This window comes from Takifugu rubripes, chromosome 7, assembly GCF_901000725.2.
Source record: "Takifugu rubripes chromosome 7, fTakRub1.2, whole genome shotgun sequence".
NCBI classification, from domain to species: Eukaryota; Metazoa; Chordata; class Actinopteri; order Tetraodontiformes; family Tetraodontidae; genus Takifugu; species Takifugu rubripes.
Window position 1 is genome coordinate 5,767,326 of NC_042291.1, and position 8,261 is coordinate 5,775,586.

Below are 8,261 nucleotides of genomic sequence, written 5' to 3' on the forward strand. Positions count from 1 at the left end.
TCCTGACATGACTATCGATGCTGCCTGTGGAACACAAACAGTTGTTTACATCCAAGGGGATGCTCGTCCATAACCTCCTGAAACACCCGGCAGAAAAGGTCCGACAACCGGATATGTCAACCGGATATAACCAAATATGTCCCAAAACTCATGAGCGATGAAATGGAGAGTCATCAACAAAAATATGTACAGACACAGTTTGCAACACAACAAGAGCCCAGATTATAGTTTATATGTGCATCATGTCCAGACCTGTAATCCCGGGAGTAAATGTACCAAAATATTCCCTCTTTATTACGTCTTTGGAGGTGAAGCTGGAGAAATCGATCGTGGTGAAACACGATTCATGTGTACATGATTGATCGCTCTGTGTGTGTGTGTGTGTGTGTGTGTGTGTGTGTGTGTGTGTGTGTGTGTGTGTGTGACCATTAAAGGTGACGCTCAGCAGTCCATAGATCTTAACAGCAGGGTGTCCCTCCGGGTGTCGTCCGCAGTGACTGATCTGAGGGTGAGCAGACGGAGAGTGTGTCCAATATTTTTTTCACTTTGATAAACAAGGCATTATGTTCTCAGGTTTCCCGATGTTCCAGGTATCCTAGCGATGCCAGTAGGCGTTTGATCAGATCCCTCCAAATGATTTTGACACAAACCGAGTGAAATTTGCTCAACAGATTTTTATTCCGATTTACAGATTTCAAACTTCAGCATCCAGTGTTGCTGGTCTGTTGTTGGTCTGTTACTAACATTGTTTAAGTAGATCGAGGGCGGGGCCTAACCTGTGAGCATGTCGATTGCTTTTCTTTGAACACCGATGTGCAGATTGCCGTCCGATCCCTCGGGACTGCGGTTCTTAGCAGCTGCTCGGTGTTTATGCGACACCTTTTCAGGGGCGCTAATGCTGCAGGGCCTCCAAACAGGCCGTCCAGCATTTCCCACTGCCAGGCATCAGTCATGGATGGTTGGACAGTGACTCTGGGGGGAGGGAGAAGAGGCGGGCGAGCGGCAACAGCGAAGGAGGGGTGAGGTAAGATATTGTTATGAGAGGGTGTGAGCGTTTCTTACCCAAGTCCCCATGGCGGCTTCCCTGCAGCGCTGGATGAAAGCTCCCTGACCAGCAGTCATCGCGGTAACTAATTTGCTGAGATTTTCTGCCTGACTTGAGGCACGAGGAAGAGGCGCCCTGCCCCGCCCAGACCCCTGTTACCCTCACGTCAACTGGTCTCTACCCAGAATCTGCCCTCAGCACAACTTTTCCTCGCTTAACTGCCTCAACAATCCTGAAAGCAAGAGGACTCACAAACTGAACAAACATCCACTTCAGATTACGCAGAGGGAAAATGTTAGCCTTGAAATTAGCGCTGATTTGAGTAGATTGGTTGTATTGACCCACCACAAATAAGTCTTTGGACGTCTTCTGGTTTGACTAATGCAAACAGACCGCTGCCCCCTGCTGGTCGGTCAAACCACGTCTGCCAGTGTATCGACAAACACACGAGAGCAACGCTTGTCGCAGTGTTCTGGTGTGTTTTTACCATAACTAAGCTTTGAGTTGCTCTACTGCAAGTAACCACTAAGGTATAGACTCTGAATAACACAATTATGGGTAAATTAGGGATGTCATCCACTTTGTGGTGGATGTGGAGCAAAAAAAGCTAATTTTCAGGATATTTACCAAATCTCACTGCAAGTCGGGTGTTTATTTCCGGTGGAACTCGTACTAACTGGTCACGTGGAAACAGAATGAAGAAATTCCGTCCCTGATGCGTCTCCGTCATGTCGATAATATCTCCCAGTCATCGCTGTGGCGACACACTGGGTTCACGCGGGTCACCGCCAGACGCCATAATCCCCTTCTTGAACTCTGACCTGCGACGGCCATTTCAACAGGGTCAAACACTGAAAGCGGATCACGTCGCATCCTGAGCAGCGATTTTAAACCCCGACGTTTCAGCGGCTGGGTGTTAAGACAACACTTTTACGCTCTTCGTGCCTTCTGGAAAACTTGCCAACGTTGGAGTGGATGCAGATAGGACTACATGGAAGCCGATCGATACCATTGATTGGGGCCAGAGATGATCGTTGTTATCTGGCGGCATCCTCACCCTGCATTCAAAGCGGTTCAGGAGGTCAAGGCTGTGGGTACACGAGCGCCTACGTGTTTCTGTGCATGTGCCTGTGTGTTATGGACTAACTAAGCACAGATAATTCCAGGCAATAACAACACTTGGACAACAATAGACCTTTTCTTGGGACCCTCTGGCTCTCCTCCAGCTTCCTCTGTATTATTTTAGCGGTCATGCTAATCCCACTCTGGACAGTGTGCGTACAGTCCGTCCAGCAGCCAAGAGGAACTCAGGCCGTGAGAATGCCAGACTGCGGTTTATAGATTGTGCAGGGCGGTCTGAGGATTTTGGTGTTTACATTTCTGCTGATCTCTTCAAACGCCTTCAACTGAGCCTCTGTCGCTTCATAACTCCAAGTTTGATCCTTCTCGGCGCTATTCTCCAACCTTTTCAGTCTCAGAGCTGTTTCTGTGCACGAGGTGTGATGGACAGTCGTCGGGGTCTTTAAGTAAACAGGGGTTTAGGCCGGTTCTCTCGGGGCTCTTCGCACTTCCTGGTGCCCCTGAGTCCCGTCCGTTGCTACACTGGTGTTAGCAACCTGCACTCCCACCTTCAGGTCCAGCCTGACCTACCCCCTCCATCTCACACACACACACACACACACACACACACACACACACACACTGACATCAGATAGAAGTAGTGTACTGCTTTTGGATATCAAAAAAGACTTTTCTGCCAGAGCCAGCTAACAGAAAGCTAGCTAAACTAAGCCTAACCAGATCTTCGTCTAATGTCAGCCTCACAACCATTGCAGCTAATTACAGTTTCCTCATCTGCCACAGCTAATGATGATCAATTACTGTGAGGATTTACCACCACTACCATCATTATATGCAGTCTTGTTAGCTTATATCTGCCGTAACGTAACACGTAATATCTGTGTTTAAGTGCGGATGGCTCCTTTTACATTGCAAAGAAAGGGCTTTAACTTTAACGCTGACCTTGACTTGGATTTTGACAGTTTGGTGTCAGCGTGAAGCTTCCTGTGGGCAGATCTCCTTCTCTTCCCCTTGCCAAAGTGAAAATCTGTGGAGCTGACGTGTGGACTTCTGAAGTTCAGGTCAGGCGGATAGAAGGACACAGAGGTGAAGTCCACAGTCTAACATGACTCCCCGGCCGCTCTGGCCATATTTAGTGATGTGACTCAGAAAAACCTTCCCGGGGGGGTCAGCAGGGTCGATCCGCTGCTCACAGTCACAACACAATTACTCTTTAAAGAGATGTACAAGGAGGCTAGGGTGCAGTTAGCTTTTAGCACCACCACCCGCTTCCTGCTAAAATCTTAGTTGTCGGTGCCATGCTGCAAAAAGGGTTTGGTTGTCACAGTAACTGTCAGCGTCTGTCGCGCCGTCTTAGGACACACGGCAGCCTGTAGATGTGCATTAATCTGCCTTTCTGTTAACCACAGAGCTCCTAAATTATTCAGCAGCGCTGTGGAGTCAAACATTCCCATTTAAAGATCCAACACTTGTTTGAACAGTCGAGTATGTGATAGTCTCGTAGAGGCAGACGAACGAAGAGGAGCCAACGTCTGAAAGCTAATTAGCAATGCAAAATCTACAACAATAACAAAGTAGAAGCGAATTTCAAGGTCACTTCCAGCTGTGCTCTGATGGCAGTTTGCATGGGGATGAAGGTCTTGGAAAGGATGAGCTGTTTCCTGTAACGTCTCTCCCAGGTCTCACGACATCACAGCGTCTGCGGCTCCTCGGTCCCCTGATCCGTCACATCCTCCTCCCCCACCCTTCCACTTTCTTTTCATTTGACCTATCCTTCACCAAGGCCCAGTGTAATCCCATTGAGTTTGGGCAAAACAGGGTTTAAGGGGGAAGGAGAGGTGGAGGTGATGTGGCGATGAGGGGGTGGTTGAGGAAAACCTGCTCCATGATTCAGAAGCCAAAGAGTTGCTCCTGTAGCTTAAACATGGGAAATACATGAGGTTAGCTACTTTTTATGTATTCACAATTTATAAAGAGTCGATGATCTGCCAGTTTCTCCCATTAAAGCCACTGGACATCGATGGTGGGTGCTGCCATCCTGTTAATTTGAGGTCATTTGCGCCCTAAATTCCCTCACCATAAAAACCTCAGGAAACCTCAGAGCTCCGCCCACTATGATAAAATGGGCGGGGCTTGTAGTTTACCCCCTTTTTTAAAGGATCCGAACCAACACACCACCGTCAAGCTCCAAACACAGAATTTAACATAGAGCTCTGGAGGTGAAGCTGCAGTTGAGAGTGACCACGTGAGACCACGTCTCATTTTAGCTGTTCTTGACTCACCCACGGATCGACCCAGATCCACGAATCCTTCCACCACTACAGTCTATTGATGTCCATCCACTTGGTTTTTTTTTTTTGCTCACTTTTAATCCCTTTTCCCTCAGCAGCTGCGGTGGAGGTGGAGGGGTGTCTGGTATGGTTGGGGGGGTTGAGCCGAGACATTGGCCCTGCATTTGAACTTAACCTGATTGTGGCCCAGGACTGACGCAGCAATTAGCACCAGGGATCAGCATCAAAAGGAACAGCACAGTGTGAAGCTGGTCTAATTAGTCATATGAACGGAGGCAACAGACCGACCACTGCATGCCTTGAGTTCTGTGTGTGTGTGTGTGTGTGTGTGTGTGTGTGTGTGTGTGTGTGTGTGTGTGTGTGTGTGTGTGTGTGTGTGTGTGTGTTGAAAACCTTTTTTCCCTGCAATCACCAGCAGGTGAATGAGAGTCCATGTTAGGCGAAGACATGCCTCGGATCAAAGCTCTGTTAAATCAGCTCATGTGTGATCTGATATGATCTGTTTCTGAAATAAAGGGAAAACATCCCCACTGCTTCTCTGCAAGTCTTATTTTTCTGTTACGTTATGTTGCTCGAGCCTCGCGGCTGATCCCATTAAGAACCCAGAAGGTTGTTGGGGCGTTAGCAGCACGCACGGACGTCGCGCTCCTCTCCTGCAGGACGGTGAACTCGACCTTGAGGAAAGAATATCAGCATTGTTGGTGACCCCTCACATGGCGTCTGACTTCAACCTTCAGCTGAGAGGAGGAAGAATCCTCCAGCTGGACAAGTGGAAACCAGGACTGTCCAAGAGTTAGACGGCAATCCCAGAAGACGGGGACAGGAAGTGAGAGCAGAGAGGTCAAAGGTGACAATAAAGGTCGTCTCAGACCCATCAGGAATTACAGGACAGCCTTCAGAAGCTGGTTGACACACCGACCGATCCACCGATGCTGGTCCCCATCAGCCCTGCGGGGGGACGCCGTTGCCACCGCCGCCGCTGTCGCCGCCGCCGCCGCCGCCACCTTATATGTAGAAGTGTTGGTGATAATGGAGAGTAGCAGCGACAAAAACAAAAGCTATGCACATATATTAAATATATCCCTGTAGGCAAATAGTCGCCCCTGCTGGCTGCTCTGTAATCTGGTAAAAAATGGTCACGGAGGTGAAAAGGTCGGGTCACGACAACCCGCCATTTCATTACTGCGGCTCAAATGTCCCAGGAAGCAATTCAATCAAAGGGCGATTATTTTTCCTGGGATTCCACTCTGAAGGGAATTGGCTGTCGTTTAGCGCTGACCTTTTCACGCGTCACTCATTTATCCCGGGGAATAATTGTCCGGATGGTTTCACGGTCATATTCCTGAGTGCTGCGGCGTGTACGCGCCCCGCATGGCGAGCGCCACATATCCTGTTATCTTCTGCTGCTGCTGCCGAGGAACGCCGGCGTGCTTCAGGGAGAGTCTGAATGGATTTATGAGACACCTGAGAGGGAATCACGATGGAAGAGTGGGGAAAACACTGATGTAGGGATTCATATCAGGAGAATCTGATGCTGCAGTACTCACTCTCTAAGCTGATTATATTCCATTTATATTCAGTATTTACAGCTTTTACGCACGTCGTCTTCCTCTTTTTGAAGTAGGAATGTGGATTCTTTCATTTTTGACATGAATAACCCTCCGCCTGGACGTTCTAACGACTCTTTTCTCTTTGCTTTATCAGTTCTGGTGGCAGGTGATCACATGATCGTTGTTTCTACTTATTATGACTCACTTCTACCTGATGTGCGACTCACCTGGTGGAGCTGTTGTTTGCAGGCTGCTCTGCCCCCCCCCCCCCCCATCCCAAAGTGTGAATACTATTCAGAAAGCAGTGAGCCTTAAGTGGGAAAGCTTTTAGCACATTATCCACTGGCAATTGTGCGGTAATCTAATTTCCCAGCACAGGTCTCTAAATATCTGCATCCAGGAGCCTCTTAATGGGTTTAGCTGCTCTGCAGGCTCAGTGTTTATGTGTGAGCCTCCAGAGAGAGAGTGACATTGAGGAGGAGAGGTGGTCTGGTGGCGCACACACACACACACACACACACACACACACACACACAGAGCCGTTAATGTAGGCTGCTGGAAGGATGCTCAGGAGGGCACTTTATCGTTTTTATCAACTAAGAGGGCATCGTAGAAGGGCGCTGTCACACATTGTCCAGTGGTTGGGCAGTCAGGGCACTTTTCAATGCTTTTTCCAGGATCCCAGATGGGAACTGTGGGTGTGTGTGTGTGTGTGTGTTTGTGTGTGTGTGTGTGTGTGTGTATGTGTGTGTGTGTGTGTGTGTGCTCTTTTTCTAACGTATGGGACTGTCTAAAAAACAAATTACACGTCTCATCTACTCATGGGCACCTTAGAGGACATTTTAAGGTTTTTTCTAGACCAAAGATGGGATCTTAAGGAGACCACATTGTATTTCTCTACTAAAGGTTCATTAGAACTGTTTTGGGGGCAAAATCTGGATCTGTTCTGCCCACTGAATGGGAATCTCATTGTACCCAGAGGGTATGCATATCAGTGGTATATAGACGTAACTTTGTTACCGTATGGGCTCTGAAAAAGTACATTTCCTGCTACCACATTGTGCTGAAAAGGCTGTGTGTGTGTGTGTGTGTGTGTGTGTGTGTGTGTGTGTGTGTGTGTGTGTGTACAAGAGAGAAGAGAGAGATTAGAAACTCACTGATGTGTGTCACAGAACGGATTAACCCAAGACTGCTGCTGCTGCACTCAATAACTATTCTATGTGTGTGTGCGTGTGTGTGTGTATGTGTGTGTGTGTGTGTGTGTGTATGTATGTGTGTGTGTGTGTGGGGGGGGGGGGGGGGGGGGGGTGAAGGCATTCCTCACAGTTGCTGAAGGACCGTCTTACCTGACGTCACATAACGAGGGCTAAAAGCACACTCACCAGTCCCACTAGAGATGGTCGCTGCGCCAGAGTATCGATGAAACGTTCCACTGTCGGAGTTTCTTCTTCTATGAATTCAGATCGAAACCATCAGTAGAAAACAAACACTGTTACAACACGACAAACATTCTGTGGGGAACTCTGATGTGAGCTCGTCATGTGGGGGGGGCGTATATGCTGTATCCCACCCAACCACCAGGGGGCCGTTTTTCACGTGATGACCAAGCTAGCTCCTAGCACGCAATGGATGAATAGCGGTTGGACACGGTCTGACCACATTTTTGTGTGTTGCTAGCTAAACTACAAAACCGATGGGCATTAACAGCAACATTTGGTGGCCACACGAGGATCCAGCTACGCTAAAATGTTAATACGTGAACAACAAGCAGGTTTTACCATATAATTCAGTCCAGTTATTATCTGTCCAATTAGCTGAGACACATCAAGCTTCAGGACTTCATTCATTTCAGTTTAGCTGTTCCCCTCAGCCCGTCCTGAATGAGTATATAAAGTACCAAAAAATAATCTTCATCATATTTTAAAAAAAAGACTTTCTTTATCGCAATGCATTATTAATTTATTTGGGAAAATTTGTGTTTCTGATTTATTTCTGAATTCTAACTATAATCTCAGATTTATTTTCACATGATAATCCTGGAAATCCATTTTTAATACCGCAATTATTATATTTAATAGAAAAAAATCTTTATTTCAGCAAATTTAATTACACAGGTTTATTCATTTTAATACTTAATTTCTCTCCTTTTTTATGGTTATTCTGTTTTCTCTCAAACCCTGAGGTTTTCTTTATCCGGATTTACACTCTGATCTGTGAATTCTAGCAGAGGGTAAAATAAATATAAATCAATAAATAAACCTCTAAGATTTCTTTTATTTCAGGGGGAAAAAAATC